The following is a 23,406-nucleotide window of genomic DNA, read 5'->3' as shown; positions in this document are numbered from 1 at the left end:
TTGGATTTTCAAGGTAAATGGAGATATTTACATTTAAGACACATGGGTAGGAAAATATGAATGAAAACAATTGCTGCTTACAGAAATGAGTTCCTCAAAGGGAAGGTGTTACAACCCTGCTACCAACTGGGGCCTATAAAGTTACCACTAAGTGTCTATTTTAAGTTGTAACATTGTGACATCGAGTATTTGATTTTGGGACCATCAGTTTAATTGGAAAATTGATTTTCTTTGGGCTCCTGGATTAAATATACAATACTTTAAAGTGTTAGGGAAAAAAATACTCCTAGTTCCTCATTTCTCAAAGCAATTGACATACTACAGGTGGAATAAGTATTTCCTATACTAGAGACTTGCTTTTTTTGTTTGTGTGTTTGAGGAAGATTGGCCCTGAGCTAACATCTGTGCCCATCTTCCTCTATTTTGTATATGGGATGCCTCCACAGCATGGCTTGATGAGCGGTGTGTAGGTCCACACCCGGGATCTGAACCCGGGAACCCCGGGCAGCCAAACTGGGGTGCACGAACTTAACCACTATGCCACTGAGCCGGCCCAAGACTTGCTTTCTAAGGCAAATTTTGTTGTCAAATATGCGGCCATCTAATATTTGATTAAAATTTTTCTTAGAGGTGGTATTGATAAGGAGCCCCCATGTTGGTTCTGGGCTTCAGCAGGATTTCAGCAGGGGTGACTGCTTGGCAATCAGGAAGGCAAGATTGCTCAGGAGGCTGGAGGACATTCCAAATGCAGGTGTTCCCCTTTCATTCCCAAGGAAGGAGCTCCCCGCACAAGCACCGGACTGAGACAGGTGATAGGACTGAGAAAAACGACTTTAATTTTCCATAGCTTTTTAACCCCAGCTGCACCAAGTATTGGGTGCTTACTCTATACTAAACCTTGTGTTATCTAGAATCATCTAACAGCATTGCGAGGTAGGTTTTATAACCCCAGTTTTATAGATGGTGTAACCATGACATAGGAGGTTCGCAACTTGCTCAAAGTGACTCAGGGAGAAAAGGGAGCGATCTAGATTCCAACTCAGGTCTGTCTGATGCTTAGAATCTTTCCTCTCACCATACAGCAATCCTGCCTCCCTTTTGCATTTTGAAGAATAGGTAAAACACACACAGACACATACACACACACAGCCTAACATGGAGAGGTGGTCTTAAGACACAAGATTGATTGATATTGTCCAGGGCATACCCAAAGTGACAGATCTGTTGCCTGATTTGAAGAGTCTTTGGAAAGTTAATTCAGCCTTTTCCGTCTTTGATTTTTACAATGCCATCATTAACAATTTGCTTCATGGCACGACGATTTTCCTGTAAATTCATCACTCTTTTAAAAATCCTGATCTCTCTCGGAAAATTAACACATTCTGTTGCAATGACTTTAATATATATACATTTATTAGATGGGGCCTGGAGGCTGGAATGAGTGCCAAAAGGGAAGACACTTTGACCTTGCCCGCATTGCTGGGTTTCATTCATGACCTGGAGCTACTTACTGTCTTTATTTCAACTAGTCTTTACTTTCCTTACTTATTAAACGAGGTTACTCATATTTATTTTTCTCTCATTTCACTCTTTAACTTTCACAGAAATTGTAAGCGTAGGAAGAAGAGTCCATTAGATATTTTGGTTTAGAAAGTGTGCGTTGGGTTGGCTATTGGTAAAACTGGGTAGTTGATGGGGGGCGTGTCGTTTTTCTTGCTCCCTTGCCCTGCATAGATATAAGGAAGTTCTAGTCTGGAACTCATAGTTCAGCTCTAATCTGTTGTCCATCATCTCAAAGTCCCTTCCAGAGATTTTCTTTCTTACTTCTAACACTTCCTCAGTCCTTGCATATTCAATTTGAGAATTGATCAGTGCCAACCATGGACAGAGATAGAGCAATGAGATCAACCAGTTATTTTTTTTTCTACTAACTTAATTCCTTGCCTGAATCTCAACTTCCCAATTTTTTTGACTATAACTCTGATGATTAATCTTTGCTTATTTTCATAACAGTTAGTATTTTCTTCTGTTTTAAAAGCATCACATGTTTGTTATTGAAGATTTGGAAAATTTATAAAAATATACAAGAAGAAATTAGGAGTTCTTACCATCCTGTAATGCAGGGTAATCATTGTTAGCATTTTTGGAATATATACATTTTGTTATTTATGGTCAAATAAGAATATACTTACTTTATTTTTAGCGAACTAGGAATTAATTTTTATTCAGCATTGTTACTTAATTTTTCATGTACTGTATCATGAGTGTTTTTTATGCTAATAAACGTTCTTCAACATTACACTTTTGAATTGTAGGTGCATAATTCTATTATATGGATGAACCATACTTTATTGAACTAATATCTATTAATGGACGTTGTTTTCTGTTTCCAATTTTTTGTTATTGTAAATAAAATACGAATGTATCCTTTTACATAAAGCATTAACTCGTCTTTTATACATTTTTATGGTCAAGCTAATCATATTTATTGTAGGGAATTTAGAAAATGCACAAGGGGAAAACAAATTAAAAGAATCTGTCTTAATTTCTACCACTGACAAATAGTCATTAACGTTTATTGTTTATTCTTCCAAACATTTTGTATAGCTGTGTGTGTGTGTGTGTGTAGTTACAAAAATGGGATCATGCATCTAGTTATTGATTCTCTATGCTGTTAGCTAACACTCAATATTTATATTTGTCATGTGCTATTCTAAGTGCTTCACATAGGTTAATTTACTTAATTAATTCAATATTTAATTCAATAGTCCTATGAGTTGGGTACTATTGTTATTCCCATTTTATAGATGAGGAAACAGAGGCACAGGAAGGTTAATTTAGGAAGCAGTAGAGCCAGGATTCACCCCCAGAATTTGGGGGCTTTGGACCACAGAGTTAGGCTCCTACAGTTCATAGTGTTCCTGGGGCTAGTGTCTGGGAATGGGAGCCTGACAACCAGGTGATGTTCTGTTGACTTGGACTTTTGGGAAGATAGCTTTCTGCCTAGAAGAATGCCTTTGGTCTTTATTGCCCCTTCCATTCCCTGAGAAGAGCAGGCCCTGTTAAATTGACCTGTCCTGAGTTTCTTTTCCTCAGGGCTATGTTTGCTAATCTGATAAATTTCTCTGTGTTAATGGGCTAATATGCAGCTCCTCTGGGGTAAAAACATATTTGTATGGTAAAGGGGGCTTTCTGGAGACTTCTCCCTTGCCTAAGTACTTGGGAAGCTGGAGAAAAAGATATTTTGGCATAGTGGATTTTTTTTTTTTGTCTCTAAAATGGCACAATTTAATTGACAAGCCTCTCAAAAGTCTGATCTTTCTATACACACATAGAAGATTATATTAACACATAAGGCTTCCTTTAAGACAGTCTCGAATTGTTTCTGCATGGGTAAATTTCATTTTAATAAAGGAGTCAGGAAGTATTCCCCATAAAGGAACTGGTATCTTGAGAGTGGAAGGGTTTATGCTTAGGAATTGTAACAGACGGTTCAAAGTTGAACAAAGATGAAGTGGACAATCTTAGGGGTGCAAAGGGTGTTTTGGAACCTCAGACTATGACAACAAACACAACAGCAAACCCTAGATTTTCTTAAAGAATAAAGCCTAAAAAATAAATACTCTTAGCTTGTCTTCCTCTTCAATGCTTGTGAGAGATTTATAATGCTCATTTCTGTTTGGTAATTTATAAATATGAGATACTCCTTGCTTGGACAAATGGAATATTTCTCTCCAATGATGGATGTGCCCATTTTACACTAGAGATAAGAATGGTAAGAAATAAGCTCTAGGAGAAATTCAAGCAGATCTCCAGTTCCCTTTCCTCTCATTCAATTGTACCTTTGAAGGTCAGCTTTTGGAAAGATCCTGGCTCTTATATAAAGTAAACAAGATTACAGAATGTCCTAGTAAATTGTTCTCCCAGCAACCACCACTTTGCTTTACATTTGCCTTGATTATAACCTCAGGTAGAAGGGCAGGAATTGCCAGGGCTAAGAATTCTTCTGCATTTGCATCACAAAAATCTTAGGATCTTAGGAATTTTCCATTTATTTTTTACATTCTGGTGAAGTAGCTTCTGCCACACCCCCAGGGACCAAGATCAACATTTATCTTTTTTAGTCCTGAAGGAAAAAGCCTCAACATGTACTGGTTCTCTGAGAATGGGGAAGTAGCATCCAAAACACATACTTGACCAAAATGTATTCACGTTTGTGGTAGGCGCTGCATTCTGCGATTGCAAAGGGGCAACCCATTCATTCCAACGAATATATATCTGAAAGCAAAGAAAGGGAATGGAATAGGACTGGCAAAGAACATCTTCGTGATTCTGTGCCCATCCAAATCCAAACTATTGGAGGTACCACTTACGTTATGCAGATACCTGGTTTATCTGCTACATGGGTTAAAATATGTCCTGTGTCAGTCACTGTATGAATTTCTTATCATCATAAACTCCCAAAGAAAGAGCTTGTTTTCTCTCATCCAATTCAGAATGTCTATCCCCAACACTTCTCTCACTCCCTGAGCCTAAATGGAGAATTTCAGATGCTGAGTAATCTTCCGTGTGCCCCTCCCTCTCTCCGTAGTTGCCTGCTCAATCGGATGCCCTGTGGTCCCAGGATAGGCTCTGATGATGGGAATTAAGCAACTGGCTGCTCCATCTAAGTACACTGCAGGCTGTGCACTACCTGTCTGCCCTTTTTTTACTTGCAAAATGGAAATCTCTCTAAGCTCTATCATCTTTGACATTGCTGTAAAAAACCAGTTTTAGCGATAAGATGAACCAAACAGAATTGCAGTATGGGGTATGTGGCAGGGATAGATTTTTGACCCCATATTTTAAAACTTTGGATACAGCAGACATATCTAAGTGAAGTTGTGCCTTGCCTGCTAAAAGGGAAGATTAATATCCAATAAATTACTTCCCCAAGTCCTTAGTCCTGAATTTCAGTTCTTAATGCACAATGCTCTACTCCAGCATGGAAAATCAATTCATCTTCTTATTCCATTTTTTTCTCGTTTTGTTTTTATGTTTTTTGATTAATGTGTTTTTATTTTCACAAACATCTCAAAGGTCCTTGCATACTATGAAATTTTAAATGTATTATTAATATTCGAATTTTTTTTTAACCAAAGTCAAAGAATTTTCCTCTCTGAATATTTAAAAATAGAATAGGGTAAGAGATTATTGTATGAGAATTATTTTGATCCAATCCTTTCTGGAGGCAATACAATTAATTTGACCTTTAAATGTCTACTTCAGACCTGTGCTTCTCTAAAAACATAATCTGAGTTAGGTAGGGGAGAGCAAAATCCAAGCTAAAATGGGACACAATACATACTGTAGGTACTTAAGAGATAAAATAATCTTGATTTTAAAAACTGTAACCAGATCAAATTTACAGATAGTTCCTTCTTCCCTTTTCTTATGTTCTTCTGCATTTAGGGTCCAGTAATGAATACATCATAGAGTTGGATGACAAAATATGGATTATTTTCTAATTTGAATCTTATTGTGTGATCCTAGGACCTGTTTTAGTTTGTCTGCCTCATTTCTTCATCTATAAAAGGACAGAAAGGTTATTACTTTTCACCCCTTAAGGCAGTGTAATGGGGCGGAAAAAACTTGAGTTTTGAAGTCAGGGAATACCTGAAATTTGGAGTTTGTTGTTTCACCTTAATATCTGGGTAATATTAAGCGAATTCCTTAAAACCCGAGAGTTTTATGTTACTCACCTGTAAAATGAAATATTTATATTTTGATCTTAGTTTTTTTACGGGGGTTTAATGAACTTATGTCTATAAATCATCTGGCATAGAGTAGAAGCTCAGCAAATGGCCATGACCTTCATCTAGTCTTCCTTCTCTTAGACTGTTGCATCTGACAAGGGTTTACAATATCTCAACCATAATGTTAATACTTCCACGGCACTTTACTAGGTGTTACATAATCTGCTAAGTATTTAATATATTTTATTAACTCATTCAACCCTCATAATGACGCTGTGGAATAGATGATCTTATTATTTCAGTTTTACAGATGAAGGAACCAAAGTCCAGAGAAGTTAAATAAATAACAGGACTAAGGAAATAAAGCTAGGAAGTAGAGAAGCTACAGGTTTGAACCACGCTGTCTGGTTTCTGAGGTCCCACTGTCAACTGCCCCACTCTCTGACACCATTAGCAAGCCCGGCCTTCCTGACTGTGGGCGGGCTGGTTATAGTTGGAAGGGCCTTGAAAAATCTTGTCCAGTGCCACCCAAACTGTTTTGAACACACATAGGATTCTTGGTAAAGTATGTTTGGGAAACACAATGAAGTTGGTCTATTTGTTGTAAAGCTTTATTACAATGTCGCGAGGAGGGATTTGATATGCCAATGCGTATTGAAAATCTCCAAGAATGTGTGTGTGTGTGAAATATAGTGATAGCCAAAATTCATTTGACCACATAAATCTTTTCAAGGAACACTTAGTAACATTTCTGAGGTGCGCAGTTGAATACATATGAATGTAAGCCAACTGTCTTCTCTTAGGGATGGGGCAATGGATGTTCAGAGAGGGGATGAAACGTGCTCAAATGGCAGACAATTGGTGGTAGAGACGGGATAGGACTCAGGCCTCTGCCTCCAAATCTAGTGATCTGGCCACCATGTCATACTCCCCCTGCTAAAGAACGGCGATGGTATTTTCCAGTGATCCTGCCTAATTCATTTAGTATATTGAATAGAACTGACATGTGGCTTTGCATTGTAATACTTTAGTTTTTTAAAAAGGAGATAATGTTACATTTAAGTGCATAATGAATGTAGTCCACGATGGTACTATTTTCCTCTTATTCTTTCTTCTGGGGCTCTATGTGGAGTTCTTCAAAGCCAGATGTCAGCCTTGGGGAGGATCTTGCTTGGTTATCTCACTTTAAATTGCCTGAAGATCACATCTCTAAAGTGATCCTCAGAGAAGTGGGCCATATGAATGAAACAGCTTGGCAACACAATTCTAAAATCTTTGAAATATTTTTAACCCTACCAGAGATTTGAATGTTCCATTTGAGTAATCTAAGAAACCCAGGGTGTCACGGAAATGACAATAGTTGAATTCTGGGTATGGGGTGGATTGGTAAATGTGGACAGTCAAATCCCAATGATATGGATAGAAATACGGTGACTCATAATTCTGTAAATTCAAAATCCTGAATACTAAAAATCAATGGGACTAGGTTTGAATCAGTGGCCACATTTAGCCTGTTGTTAATTTAGGGAGAAAATTGTTTCCAGGGAAGGTATATGGAAGCCAACGAATTTTCCAGTGCACCCTAGTTCTCTGTAATGATAACGCACTGCAGTTGAGTCATCCTTAGAATCTGCTGAGGCATCTTAGTGGTCCAGTGAGCTTTTGGTGACAAGAAACTCAAAGTTTAAATGTTGGAGGATCTTGTGTTGTCATTCTAATTTTAGGAGAGTAAATACACTAAAAATTAAATCAATCAGTCAATCAATTAAACATATGAAAGCAGGATACATGAAAGATCTTGATTTCTGGAGGAGAGAAGCTGAATAGGAGACCAGGATAATCCCCTGACCCCCATTCTTCTCCAGTAATCACAGTGGATTTACAGATGTTTCTCTGCAGCTCCAGTGGGCAACTGGTTCTGTCATTGCCTGCGAGCAATGGCTGTAAGCAGCCTGCTTAAAATGATATATTTGATATGCAAATGAAAAGGCATAAAATGGAGCAGACTGATAAGGCTCAAGACCAATTTCAAGTGAGGGTCACAGTAGGGGGACAAACAATGATCAAATTCATGAATTAGACTTCTGTTTACCATGCCTTTGTCAAAACTAAATATTTATTAATTAAACCGAGGAAGACTAGTGTGTACTGATGAGCAAATTAGCACATCAAAACCTTGGATAAGAGTTTGTGAGAATCAAGGGCCAGGGGAGGAACCTGGGAAAAGAAATAGACACTGGAGTTTACAGTTTATTTTGATATCAATCGAAGAATAGCCAAGTGATTTGCTAAATTCAAGGCAAAAACTTCATGTAACAATATTGCTGTTAATCAGTTTAACATTTTTAGCTTTTTTCTTTTATTTGCAGGAATGATGATAGTAAATATACAGAAAACGACGACAGGGAATTGGTGGTAATTGCCATCGGATTATAACTATTTCAACTCACTGACTCTCAGAAGAATATAAACAAATGATGATAAAATTTTACACAAATGGGGTTAACTTGGTGAAACTACTTTCTATGGAGATTCCCTGACTTACACCTCAGGGGAATTTTCTGAACTACCCAGTTCTGGAATTTTAGAGTTTGTTGCTCTGTCCTGCTTCCTCTAAACTTCAAACTTCTAGTAAGAAGTTTCATAGATCTATTTTTCCAAAGCCAGCTCCCTGGTTTACACAGAGTTGGGTGATAAAGGATTTAAGTAGGATTTACATTTTCATAGGGTACTGCACAATCATTTCACAATCCTCACCCTTGGCAGCCATCACCTCATTTTTCTTGCTGCCGGCAAGCCCTCTTGCTTTTCTTTACCATCATTTTATTTTAAATTATTTACTATTTCTTGCTGTTTATTTCTAGCCTCTTCTTTTTGTGTTCTTGGTCACATACACAGGCAGATGGCAAGCAGGGTAGCTCACTCTTTAGGCCTTGATTTCCTCATCAGTATAATGAGCATCGACTCCGTGATTCTCAACATTACCTCCACATTCTGAACCGTCTGAGGAAAGTCTCATTTGATTGTTTTGGGGTGGGGCCCAAGCACTGATATTTTTTAAAAAGCTCTCAGAAGATTTTAACATACAGCTAGCGAGAAGCACCACTGAATTTCTAAAGCCTTGCTATCTGAAGTGTAGCGAATAGTTCCCAATCTCAAACTGCCCTTCTAAATACATTTACATATTTATATAATATTTAAAACATTGCCCAGATTACCAAGAACATTATACATATGTATTCATTTCTTGGTAACAAATCCTAAATTATGTTCAATCCTTTATTCAACTATTTCCTTTATTCAACTCTTAGATCAAGAAACCATAATTCCCCTAAATATCAATCATCTTTTGCAAAATTATAAGATGAATTTTATAATTAATTCGATTTTTTTTCCAGCGTTTTTTTCCTTTCGTTTGTTCTTCTGTGCTACATGATTCTAGAGAGAAAAGGATTTGGGTGTTTGAGGCCAAAGAAGAAATAGTAAAAGAGAGAAAAATTCGTATTCTTATAAATTCTTAGTGAAAAATAATATTTGAACAGTAAAACTCTTCAGAGTGTGGAGATGTGAAAACTGCACACATATGTGGAGCATCATTATGGTCCTGGCAACTGAGAAGAAGAACACACAGCTTTATACACGTTTTCTAAGTGCTGGATTGAGAAAGTGGGGGCGAAGACTAAGGTATTTTGTAAACGCTCTTGCATATGCCCTTTCATCCACCTGACTAGGACCCTTGGTAATCTAGATGAAAGAGTACCAGTGAAGATTGAAAATTTGGTTTCTCTCATTCCTCTTATCAGAGCTTAGTATGATTGACAACCAACTTTTTTACTTTTTGATAACTCACTGGCTAGCGGTTATAAATAGAGGGGAGAAAGGGAGGGCGATGACTCAAGTCAACATTTAAATCTTAATCTTGCAAGTCTTACATGCAGTTTTACGTGGGGTCTGGGACTAGAGTTGAAGTGAGTATTCCTCAGTTGAGAGATAGGCTTCCAAATATAAACCTAAGTGACTCTGTGGTTTCGGCCTCAGTAGGCAGGAAAAAATGACCCCCCCAAAGATCTATTCACGTCCTAATCTCTGGAACTTGTGAATATGGCAAGAGTGACTATGACTTTATATTGCAAAAGATGTGATTAGGTTAAGGATCTTGATAGGAGGAGCTTATATTGGATTATCCAGGTGGGCTCTAAATGCAGTCCTGTGTCTCTTTATGGGAGAGGTAGGGGAAGATGGGATAGAGACCCACACAGAGAAGAAAGCAATGTGAAGATGGAGGTGGAGATAGGAGTGATGCGACCACAAGCCAATGAATGCCTGCAGCCTCCAGAAGCTGGAAAAGGTAAGGAAACAATTCTCCCCTAGAGCCTCTGGAGGGGATGTGGTCCTGCAAACAGCTTGGTTTCATGCTTCTGTTCTCCTGAGCTGTGAGAGAATATATTTCTATTGTTTTAAGCCACCAAGTTTGTGATAATTTGCTATAGCAGCCACAGGAAACTCATGCAGGACCCAATGTGGAAGAAGAGAGAGGGAAGTAAGTATCCCACATCCTCCCTATATAGAGGCACAATTGGAAAAGCTCATCAGAATTCCTCCCTTTTGGTATTTGTTTACTAATTACTTTCCACTAGCATACATTTCAGCCAATGGTCTTAATACGCAATAATAATATCATTTCTATTTGGTGGATGGTAAACCTAAGGCACAATTCGATTAAGCAACTTTGGGTCAAGCTTATGAGACTAATGAGAGTCCCCATTCAAGAAAACACATGGCAGATTCTGAAATTTAGCCCGAACTGTACACCCAGCACACAGTTCCATAGAAAGCCTGGGGACTTGACATGTGGAGCATAGGAGAGGTACCCCTCTGCCGTGTAGGCCACTGCTCCCAAAGGAAATTCCTACACAAAAGACTACGTTGTTGGAAAAAATCATAGTAAAGCAATTTATCTAAGATGCCTGAGTTTATTATATGTGTGCTCTGCCATGCCTACCACCAGCCCACATTACACACCAACTGAAATTGGACTGCATTTAGAAGAAGAGAAAACCATCAGGGTGTCATTGGAGGGAACCCTGTTCCCAGGCCAGTTACAGATCAACATGGTAACTGTCTTCTTGACCCTATAGGAGGGCTGCCCTTCCCTTCCCCACTCCCTAGTGGAATCACACTGTAGCATTCATGAAGAATCTTCTCAGATTCTCCGTGTTGAGGTAGGAATATATGCCTCCCACATTACATAAGCTTTTCTTCCAAATGGATTTTAGTTCTAGAACTTTTCTCTACAGTCAGACAAAATTGATATGGGAGCTAGCATCTAACTTGTCACCTTGAGATAAACTACACTGCTTTACCCCATTTTTCTGGTATAGGAACACCACTTAATGTGTTAGAGGATTTATTCTCTGTCACTCCTCTTTTGGAGTTCAGAAGATAATGTAATTCTGGGTTTTGCAGGACAATCATCAACTGTCCAGGTATGTTAGCTAGTCTTCTGGTTTATTAGTTTGCTAGCTGCTATAACAAAGTACCACAAACTGGGTGGCTTAAACAACAGAATTGTATTCTCACAGTTCTGGAGACTGGAAGTACAAAATCAAGGTGTCAACATGAGTGGCTCTTTCTGAGGGCTGTGAAGGAATGATTTCTTCTAGGGCTTTCTCCTTGGCTTATAGATAGCTGTCTTCTCCCTGTCTCTCTTCACATTGTCTTCACTCCATGAGTGTCTGCCTCTGTGTCCAAATTTTCCCTTTATATAAGAACACCAGTCATTGCATTAGGACTCATCCTAATGACCTCACTTAAACTTGATTATCTCTGTAAAGACCCTATCTCCAAACAAGGTCACATTCTGAGGTAGTAGGGGTCAGGACTTCAAGATATCTTTTTTTCCAGGGATAGAGGGACACAATTCAACCATAACACCTGGTAACTGGAGAAGACCTAGAAGAATAGTTCCTGTTGATCTCTTTACTCATCTTTGTGTCTATGCCTCTACGTGCTGCAGTGCCCATTGGGTTTAATCTCCTACTCGTTTGGCCTCCAGTGGAGCTAGAGATAGCCATCAAGACAGCACTCATGATAAGATAGACTGCATCAGACATCTTACCCTCAATTGGACACATTAATTGCCCCTTCGAGGTATTAGGTGTTGTTTCCTTGATGATTTAAATGATTTTGGAGAACCAGCGAAGACTGATGATTTGAGGGGTGTCTGCTGAATGTTCGTAAAGCAATATATCCACATTTTGGGAGGATGGTGGTGGGGATCAAGCTAGAAAATCTGTCTAGTTGAGGCTTCATATTCAGTAAGAGTGTGAGGAAGACTGGCTAGAGCTGTGGGGAAAAGAGCACATTCCAATTTGATAAAACCTCCCACTTTCCCCCAGGACTAGAAGAAAGTAAGAATGCAGCATTCTCAGTTAAACCCTCCTGGTAATCCAAATGTTTATGGTTCATTATGCAATATTTTTCTATACAGTGCCTTGAAGTCTTTAGAGGATTTCCAGTCTAAAGACTGAATGAATAATAATTGATTTAAAAAAAATGCAAGGCTAGTTTGGAATGGAAAGGCATTGAAACTGGAATGTGGCAAAGAAAAAACACAGGTAGGGAAAGAAAATCTCACGCAGAGATGGAGTATGTGGTTACCTAATGCAACTTGAGGGGCTTCGTTGATCAACAATATCACTCACCTTCATGGACCAGTGTTAAAATTCCCCAGTGGTAAAGTCCTCTACTAGAAATTCATTTGGGTTAGATTTGGCATAATGAAAAGCCCACAAGCAGTAGAATAAGAGTCAGATAGACTTGGGTTGGAATCTTGAAACTGGCATTTATTAGCTAAGTGATCTTAGGGAATTTATTTAACCTCTAAAAAGGGACATTTAGGCTTATAAAAAAGTGTTGTTGTGAGGATGAGATGAAATAATCTCTGCAAAAACACCTCTGGTAGTGTCTGTCACACAGTGGAATATTTGTGTATCTGTGTATCTTCTCCACTCCCCACCAAGAGGTGGTCAGTGGCTTCCAGAATGTTTTAAACTCCAAACATTCTATAGGAAATGGTATATTAAGGCAAAGATACCTTAGTCTGGGTCTGAAATAACCCTGGATTGTTAAACTGTTTTCCTTCTGGGTGGAAAGGGACTGAGTAATATGAAAACATCAGAGAGTGTGCGGACTATGGTGGGGAGGTTGGAAGGGAATATCTTGGGTATTAGAAAGTAGGACTCATCCAGGTTAAAAGACCTAAGGAAAGGCTCTTGGGACCTGGAGAAGAGCTACTTTTATATTTTTTCTTTTGGAACAGAATGGTCTTATCACTTAAAAACCCATGATGTCCTCTCTAAGTGGGTTGTTGCCTCAATTTTCTTTACGAAGTGTAGAGAAATATGAAATTATGAATTTTATTAGTCCTGATCATTTTGGTAAATAAGAAATTAAGATCATTCCCATTCAATTATAGTCAAATCAAACTTTGAAAAATTTAGTACTCTAATTTTTGACTGGTTTAAATAAATGGTCAAAATGCCTAGTAGACGCCCAAACACATAAGACCTGTGTTAAGATTGTGTCGTAGTCTGTTTGGATTGCTATAACAAAAATACCATAGACTGAGTGGCTTAAACAATAGGCATTTATTTCCCACAGTTGCGGAGGCTGGAAAGTCCAAATTCAAGGTGCTGGCAGATTCCGTGTCTGGTGTAGACCTACTTCCTGGTTCATAGATAGCCGTCTTCTCGCTGTGTCCTCATATGGTGGAAGGTTGGCAGGGAGCTCTCTGGAGTCTCTTTTACAAGGGCACTAGACCCATTCAGGAAGGCTCCACTCTCATGACCTAATCATCTCCCACCCATCACACTGGGGGTTAGGATTTCAACATATAAAATTTGGGGCAATATAGACATTCAATTCAAAACATAGCAAATAGGCAAATTGGATCACCTTGAGCTTATCTAATTCATCCACAATTGCGAAAGTTAGTCTCAGATTGCTGTGTATCAACAATAGTAACTTATATGTTAGCTTTTCTGTTCTCAAGGACTTGCTATTTAAATAACAAAAAAAGGTAAGCCCCGATCAAGGCTTTTACGATACAAAAATATAATTTTTGAGCCTGATTCCTTAAATTTAAACAGAACAGATTTTCATGAAATGGCCTCCTCAAAATCTGGATGTTTTTACACAAATAATCAATTTGTCTTGAGAACAGAATCTTAAAACTTTATTACTTTGCTGTGGGGCATCACCACAAGAAGCGTTTAACAGCAGAGACTGATGGTGTAGAAGTGATGAGTGGGTGATCATGTTCCACATTTCTGATCCTTGTGGAATGTCTACTTTCAGTCTGACCATCAACCCTGTTGAACAATAGTTGAACAATGGTTGACCAATGGCTTCTCTTGTGCCAAAGGAAGCCCTAGCCGAGAGACTTGGCCTCAGTTGAAGATGTCTGGGTGCTAAACCTGCTCAGGAGAACTGCAGTGCTCATCATAGCTGTCTCTGTTCTGCAAGGAAAGGAAAATACACATTCATGAGAAGAGCAGGAAAATGACATTCCCACTTTATAGCCAGAGAAGGAAATGGAGTCAAGGTCAAGTTCTCTAATGACATCATAGTAACTCATTTCCAAATCATCTTAGTGAGTTTATGCTCAGGTTTCTTCTTCATGCCTCAAGATGCAATTTAAATAGGATATTTGATGCATTGATTTTCGGAGGCAGTAAGACGTCCAGATGATGCTTTTCGGCCATGGGTAGTTGGCTTCTAGGTGTTACATCTCATCATCACATTTCATTTCAGGGATTTAATCCAAGACTGACTCAGTTAAAAGTATCAAATACCCAGGAGAATTTCCTAAAGCCCTTTTGGGCTCTTTAATTCCACTGTTGGCCGGGAATGAGTTTATTTATCTAGGAATGCTAAATATAGCAGTTTTGTATTAAGTGACAGACATCAGAAGCAGTTTACTTGGAGATTATCGGCTGTTTAGTATAATCGGGTAAGTAATGAGAGAAACTTCAAGAAATGTCTCAAGGAAGATTTTCTTGTGGATTTTCTTTTTCTTCTCTACATGCAGATCTAGTAAGATTGCTTTGCACAGCTCAATTCCCAGTGTTCCAAAATATTTTTCCAGGGCAGAGTTTTAGGCAAAAACGTCCTTCCATTGACTTAGAACCTCCGTTTTTTTCTTTTCTAGACTCATTTTCTGTATGTGGGCCTAAATATCATATTCTTCCTTTTCTCTCTTTCTGCCCGTATTTAAACACTGGGATAACAGTTAGGGGTAAATGACTGTCACTATTTTAAGCATGGTCTTTCCCAGGGATATTTCCATTTTAGTAAGGAACCAAGCCTTAAGCCAAAGGAAAGAAATTTTAAAGGTATAATTTCAGGCATTGATGAATGAACTAGGGGGTAAGTTTTGGCAGTTGGGCCAGCTGGCTGTTCCTAAAGCCCCTCTACACCTATTTGCTAAGTCAGCCTTCAATTAAAATAAAATATTTGCAAAATTTATGACAGCTCAAAAAATTATGGTGGTTTGCAATTTACATCTAGTGGTTTATAGTTGTAGTGACCATATACTCTTATTTTCTAGGTCAGATTTAACTTTCAACGTTCAATCTCATTTTTCCTTCTAAGGAGTCTCAAAGTCCAGGAAATTCCAATAAAAAAAATTGTAATCAAATTAATTAAATTGCAAAGCCTTATAACAGAGCTACCCCCAAGAAACAAAAGCCACTGTCAGATTATGTTTTTCAAACAAGGATTCAGAAAATATGGATATTTTGGTGGATGTTTTCCTAATAATTTGCAAATTTATCTTTGTGGTGGATTGAAGCTGCTAACAGGTTGTGTCTTTAAGGCCTGGTGCCAATTTTTACAAGAAGTCCACAAATGTTAGTTTGAAACCCATATATTTGTGAAAAGGAGACATTCTTTCTGGTGGAAGTTAGGTATGTTCCAGTCCAAGTTTTTCATTTGGGGTCTGTCAGGGTGCATTTGCCAAGGGAAACAGATACTTATGGAAGCCTTTTGCAAAGCTTAGTGTCACGGTTCACCTTAAGTACATTCTTTGTTCTCCTTGCTGTTTGTGTTTGTCAATGGACACTCATAGGGGAAATGTGAAAAAAAAGTCAACAAAAAGAAAAAACAGATTGCAAGACTCATATTGTTGCTAAATTCAGCATTTTATTGCTCAGACATTCCAGTATTGTGTAAGTGTGTCTTTGGATTTTATGCAACAATCGCTGACTGAGGACATACTATGTGTCTATAGCATTGAAGCCAAATACTGGGGATAAAGAAACCAAAAAATGTCTCTGCTCTCAAACTTACTGTCCAGTGGAGAAGAGAGGCAAGTAAAAAATATCATACAGTGTGGCCAATATACGGGCCATAGTCATACGGGAGTCCAGGGGAGAGGGACTAGATCCTTCTTAGGCTGAGGTCAGAGGTGGTTCTCACTGTACCTTGGAGAGTCACCTTCTCTACTAAGAGCTCAGCTCCAATGAAGGCAGGAACATGTCTTTTCACTTCTGGCTCGTAGTAGTGCTCAAATTACATCTGTTAACTGGCTAAATGAAAAATGGATGTCTCAGTGAATAAATAAATGTCGAGCTCTGGGATTACAGTGGTGAGCAAGACTGACACAGCTTCTGCTAGCATGGACCTTAATGGGTGACCGACGCTTAACAGACAAATAAATAATTGATGATCATTGTCATACACCCTCTGAGGAAAAGTACAGGGAACTGTGAAAGAGGGTAATAGGAAAATTGATGTGGTTGGGGATTCAGGAATGGGATCTCTGACTTGAGTCCCTAAATCGTTCTGTGTGCATCCATTTGTTAAGAAGAATTCTGGTTGTCTGGTGCCAACAATACAGGTAACAGAATGCTGCCTCTGAAATGTTGTTGTGTCAGCCTCAATGGACCTTTTCAGCAATGAGAGGTCAAAGTATCTAAAAGGATTCAGAGCTGGGACTTCAGCAAGCTCACGCAATAGAGTGTATATATTGTTCTGCTTGCTTGCTGTTATGGGCTGAATTATTCCCCTCCAAATTCACGTGTTGAAGTCCTAACCCCGAGGACCTTGAAATGTGACTGATTTTGGAGATAAGGACCATAAGAGGTAATTAAGGTAAAATGAGGTCATTAGAGTGGGCTCTAATCCAATATGACTAGCATCTTTAAGAAAAGTTTAAGACACAGAAGACACACAGACTGAAGGATGACCATGTGAGGACACAATGAGAAGGTGCCCATCTGCAAGCCAAGGAGAGAGGCCTCAGAAGGAAACCAACCTTACTGATGCCTTGGTCTTGGACTTCTAGCCTCCAGAACTGTGAGAAAGTCCATTTTTGTTGTTTAAGCTACCCAGTCTGTGATACTTTGTTATGACAGCTCTAGCAAATGAATATACTTGCTAATAAAAATGTATTTAATAAATAACTGCGTGTATGGCAGATTTTGGCCTCATATTTACTTTCATTTCAGTCTAATAGTGAAGTTGTGGGTAGTAGCTAAACTTACCCACCTCAAACTTTTTTAGTGGAATTTGCTATTTACTAAAAAGAGCATGTGGATAAACCACCAAAAGCTTGGTTTAGATCCGTTCACAGCAATGGAGATGGAAGAATAAGGGCTCAAGTTGAGCTTGGAGCAATTAGCAGGAACCAGATCACAAGGGCCATGTTGAACATTTAATTTAATTATTTTTCAAATGAAAGGCTGTTCCAGCGTTCTGATCAAGGAAGTGACATCATCCAATTCATGCTTTACAAGATTACTCTGGTTGCTGTGTGGAGAATGAATTGGATATGGTCAGGAATGGAGGCAAGAAGACGATTATGAAACTATTGCAATGGTCTAGGAAGAAGATGATGAGATGATGGTAGATTAGTGTAGGATGGTAGCAGTGGAGATGGGAACAAATTAGACATGTATTTTGGAGGCAGAATTGGCAAAAGTTGGTAGTGAATTGGATGAGGAAGTTAAAAAGAAGTAGATGTCATGGATAACTCCCAAGTTTCTGGGACAAAGAAATGGATGGATGGAATTGCTATGTACTTAGATGAAGAAGATGGTCAGAGTGGCCATGAAGAGCAGGAGTTCAGATTTGGACCTCTGAAGTTTGAAATATCTATGAGACATCCAAATGCAGCTGTCACTTATGTGCTTGGATATGTGAATCTGAGCCTTGGAAAAGAGGTCTGAACTGGAAATCAAGATTTGAGAGTCATTGATATATAAAAGGGTTTCAAAACTGTGGGAGCTGATGAGATTTCCCAGCAGATGTCAAGTTAGAGAAAGCTTAAGACAAGATTTGATTTGGAGAGGTAGTGGCTCCGTGCTGTTACTTTTGGCTGCCTAGCATTGAAACTATCTTCCTATGCTTAGGAAATTCCCCTTTATATGAGACTTGGTGAGGGACAGAATGCCTCACATGACAGGTGTCATAAACATCATATGCTTAGCTTTGCAGCCTCTCTTGCAAGTAGGGTGTATAGTATAGATTCACCAAACGGTTACACTTGGACTGGGTCTAGATTCAGGAGCTAGTTAAGAACGCAGAGGTTTTTCTCAGCAGTTGTAGTGGTTGCAAGAAAACTAGATTCCACCTTTAGTGGTGTACCAGGATTAGAAGTAGTGAGCTGTAGCCACATTGAGTTCCTGGAGCCGCGGATGTGGTGCTACTAGCCATAGTGTCCCGTGCTTAGCTTCCTACCAAGTTTCCTGCGTCTAAGGACCAGTCAGTCCTTTGGGAGGATTCTGGGTACTTTTCCTAGCTGCATAGTTCTAAGCCTCCTGCTGATTCTATGAGCTACTCATAAACACTTGGGTTGAATTATTTGTCACCCATCTTTGGTTACTATTGATGCAGCTAAGACCTATAACTGATTAGAAGAGGAGAAAATGGGAGGGCAATGAAAAGAGGTGACTAGGAATATGAGGAAACCATGAAAGCAGGAATCACATAACCAAAGAAGGAGTGAGTGACTGAGGGTGTGAAATGCTACAGAGAAGTCAAGTAAAATGAAGACTGCTGCTCATTGGGATTTATTAATATGGAGGCAATTCATGACCTTAGGAAGGGAAATTTTAGTTAAGCAGCAGGTGTGGAAAATGAGTAAGGTAAGAAAGTTTATATGGACAACTGTTTTGAGCAGCTGGGCTGTGGAGGGGATGAGAGAGCCAGGGCAGCAGTAGCTTGAGAAGGAGACGAGGGCAGGGTTTTGTATTTTTGAGGTGGAAGATGCTAGAGTATACTTAAATTTGGCATATAGCAATGCTCAATAAACACTGGTGAATAAGTGAATGAATGAACTGAGTATTGGAGGATGAGTAGGAATTAGATAGGAGGATGAGATTACAAAAGACTTTCTAGGGAGGGAGCAAACAAGAGTAAAATTACAGAGGCCTCATAGGATGTGGGTAACTGCACCCACCAAAATCGCTCATTTGTTTATTTTTTGCTATTGCTGCACATATTTTCAGTGCCCTGATCATGTTTTATTATAAATCTAACAGATATGACATGTTTGTAATAGGAAAAATACATAAAATAATAATATAATTTCACTGTTGTTAGTGTAACTTTGGATCAAAAGAATAGTTAGAATCATTTTAATATTTGTAACTGACACTTGCCCAGACGCTTAGAGTTTACAAAGAAATCTTTCTCTATGTTACCTTATTTAGGCCGTGCAACAAATATGCAGAAAAGAGTAAGCAACCTCTTAGTTTAGGTTCCTCTAAAGCAGAACCTGAGACATGAACTTGGGTGCTGGTAGTTCATTTGGGAGTTGATGTCAGGAATCTGAAGTGAGGGAGTAGAGAGTGACACACGCACCAGAGAAAGGCCACTTCAATAGTAAAGCCACTTCAGAATTGTCCTAGCAGAGAACTGGAGGGCTGGGAATTTATCTAGTGACTCCTGTCCCCCATGGGTTGAGGATTGCTGGGAGAGGCGACCAGGTGCGGACAGTAATTTCCCTGCACTTTCAGGCTGGGCCAGTGTATGAACTGAGTAGCTTCCAAGGCCCTTCAGAGAAAGCCAGGAGGCAGAAAGGCTGCAGATACCAAGGCTTGGGCCCAAGGCGGGACCCTTTTCAACGCGCCTGGAACTGTCCATCACAGCTGCACCGACGTCAGAGGGGCCTTGGGAATGTGGCATGACAAACACCTGCTCTAAGGCCAGGAATCATTGCCCTCAATTTCGAGGTGAGGACATGGATGCTCAGAAAGGACCGCGACTTTGTCAAGATACACGGGAAGGCAGGATTCAAATTTAGGTTTATCTCACCCCAAATGCTATGTTGTCTTAAAGCTATTGCAGAGAATCCACACAGGTCAGTATACTTGACTCCATTTAATAAGGTTGTCAACTATACTGACCATCCCCTGGAAACATCATCAATAGTGTGGTCTGATATATCACCCCAAATCAGATCATAGACATGTGGACTCTGAAAACAGAACTACTAGCATTTGGGGAAAAATATATGTATAAACATGAAAATGTTTTTCTCTCCTTCTTCCACTTTAATTCTCTTTTGAAAGGCCTACAGACCCCTGATTGCCTAGCCTCAGCCCAAGACTGTGGAGTAAGAAAGCTCTTTTTCTGAGACCCAGACATCCGTTGAGAGCCTGTTGCCAAAGGCATCATTTCACTTGCCCTGCTCCGTTGGCATTGGCTCAGAAAAAGTCTGACTTTCTCGAGATACCTCGCTTGATTCCCGGTGTGAAGGGGTTTCCAGCTCTCTAACCAGCTGCCGAACCTGTTTCGAAAGCCGACTCGGTTTGCATACTAAGGATCCTTCGGGATTTTGTTAGGGCGAGCCATCCTGAGTATGTGCAGTGGCTGCTATTCCAAATGAAAGAACTAGTTTGTTTGTGTTTTAATTATCTCTTCCTACAAGATCTACCCAGCAGTATTGCTCCACACGGCTTGAAAGAATTTAATTAAGCAAAAAAAAAAAAAGCTCTGCTTTTGTTATTGTCGTCGTTAGTTGCTGGAATGAAATCAGACTATGATTGCGCCAGTGCGTGGAGGTTTTTTTTCTTATTCTCCTGAAGAAACTGCTATTAAGACGAAGAACATAAACACTTAGGAGCACAATACATTTATTTTTATTTTTTTGGATTATATGGAGGGTTTCCCTCTTTGCAATGGGCCAGAAGAATACAACTTCCAAGAGATGAGCACCCTTGTTTTCCACGGAAAAGACCAGAACTCTGTAGGCTAACTGAAATAGAATTAGATTTACAGGGAACTGGAGTGCCATTTTAATGCTCCAGAAAGGCCACAGGGAAATAACAGAAGAGAGTTGCAGTAGCACAAAATATCAGCTTTGGAAATAGTTTTGAGGCCATCTGGTCTAGCTGTGTAAAGGTACAAGGGAAGGGACGGACCAAGAGTGGTTAAGTGGCCAAGTTAAGTTCCTCGGCCAACAGTGGCATGAGACTTTATTAACAAACGAACACACCATTTTCTTCATAAAGGTAGTACTGGTCTACTGTAGAAAAATTATTAAAGAAAGATAAGCAATACATGAGGATTCCTCTTATACTTATATCATCTAAATACCTAGAAGATCTTACTGTCAGACTGTTTCCCTTTTTGTCTCATCTTCTCCTTTTATCTCTTCTTCTCGCCCCATCTGAGCCTTGGCAGAGGAGGTGAGAGCCGACAAAAATGAAAGCAGACTCTGATGCTCATTAGCAGTTTAGATAAGATGTTCGCTGCAGAGAAGAGGTGAAGAGCTAGTTTTGATTCTTAAGAAACCGTCCAAAGTAACGCGTTTTTATTAAACATGTTCTGTGTGCAGCCCACCATTCAGGATCTTTGTAGTTATAAAAAAATTTAATAAGAAATTATGCCTGCCTGACTTCAAGGCACTTACAATCTGGTCGGCTACGTTGGCAAAGCACTGCATATTTTTAAAATACTAATGTCTTTTAAAATATTTTTCATATTTGAGAAACAGGAGGTGTGGAGGTGAGGTGGAGAAGTTAACCTTTCTTTCAGTTTCAGATTCTTGATAGTAAAGGTTTGGGTGGTACTTAAGAGTCAGAAAAAAAGGAACAAACTCTGCTCTTGGGTGTTTCTCTTAGTTACTCACTCACTTCTTGTGCTATTTTTTTCTGCATCACTCCACTCCAGATGCCAAGATATAGACATTCATTTCTTTACTGTGATAATTTTTTTTCTGCATTGAGGAAATGTGTTTGCAAGTTACTTATGACTAAGGCTTTCAGAACTGATAAAGAGGTATTCGATATGCTCATTAATTTCTTTATTCCTTCGTTCACCAGATATTTATTGAATATCTACAGTGTTTTAGGTGGTAGGTGCTGGGTTTTTAGCAGGAAACAAAACAGCAAAGCCCTGTTCTCATGGAACTTATATTTTATGACCAATTCTCTACATAGTGTAGAACAATGGAAAAATTGATTAAACCTCTTGATTATGGGACAAGTATACTGTGGCCTATGCAATGTTATTTGAAGAGTGCTTTTAGATTCCTTAAAAATACCTTCCCGTTGCATCTGTAGAGATGTCTCAAATTCCACCAGCTTTGCTCCTTAAAAAATACAAACATCTTTGAGACAGACAACTATTTAAGACTTAGCAGCTGCCAGTAAATCAGGAAAAATCTAGTAGGTCCTTTCTAACCTTATAGGCAGCTCTTGACCAATCAAGTGGGTAGCAGGTGAGTTTTGACTGAAGGATGGTGTCATGTGGTAAGGAAGGTGAAAGAGAAAGTCTTAGGGCCAGAGCCATGATTTGGGACAGGCTAAGGGGATGGCAGGAGGAGGGGAAGACAGAGGGCAAGGAGCATCAGAAGAAGAGTAACGAAATGTAAGGAGGAGGCCACTACAGATATTCTCATATGTTCACTGCTTTGTTTTAGGTTGACCTTGATCCTCCCATGCCTTTCTGTGTGACCTCTCAGCCATTGTTCGTCTAGATGGCAGAGGGGAATGCTACAGATCGCTTAGAAGAAACCACAGCTGCCAGGTTGACCTAAAGTTATAGTTGGAAGAATAACAGACCTATTACTACATGTGACAAAATAGCTTCTGCCTTGTTCTCAAAATAAATGTTAAGAGTGACAGATCTATTACTACATGTGACAGAATAGCTTCTGCCTTGTTCTCAAAATATTGACTCAAAATGTCAAAGTATTGACTCGAGGGGCTGGCCTGGTGGTGCAGTGGTTAAGATCGCATGCTCCACTTCGGCGGCCCAGGGTTCGTGGGTTCAGACCCCGGGTGCGGACCTATGCACCACTCATCAAGCCATGCTGTGGCGGCGTCCCATATAAAGTAGAGGAAGACGGGCACAGATATTAGCCCAGGGCCAGTCTTCCTCAGCAAAAAGAGGAAGATTCGCAACGGATGTTAGCTCAGGGCTAATCTTCCTCTCATACACAAAAAATATTGACTCATTTTGCAGTTTCTCAGAATGATCGTATTTGGATTTTTTGCTCTAATTTATTTAACTTATCATCTCAGCATTACATTTTTGCTTTGACTGTGGGATACAATCTTGAAGTATAAAACACAAAAGTCTGTGGGATACAATTTTCTACACTTAGAAAGGTCAATCTCATGCAGCTTTTTAAAACTCGAATAAACCAAACATGGATCTT

This window comes from Ceratotherium simum, chromosome 32 (genome assembly GCF_057802395.1).
Source record: "Ceratotherium simum simum isolate JZ-2026a chromosome 32, ASM5780239v1, whole genome shotgun sequence".
Taxonomy (NCBI): Eukaryota; Metazoa; Chordata; class Mammalia; order Perissodactyla; family Rhinocerotidae; genus Ceratotherium; species Ceratotherium simum.
This window is presented reverse-complemented; position numbering follows the sequence as displayed.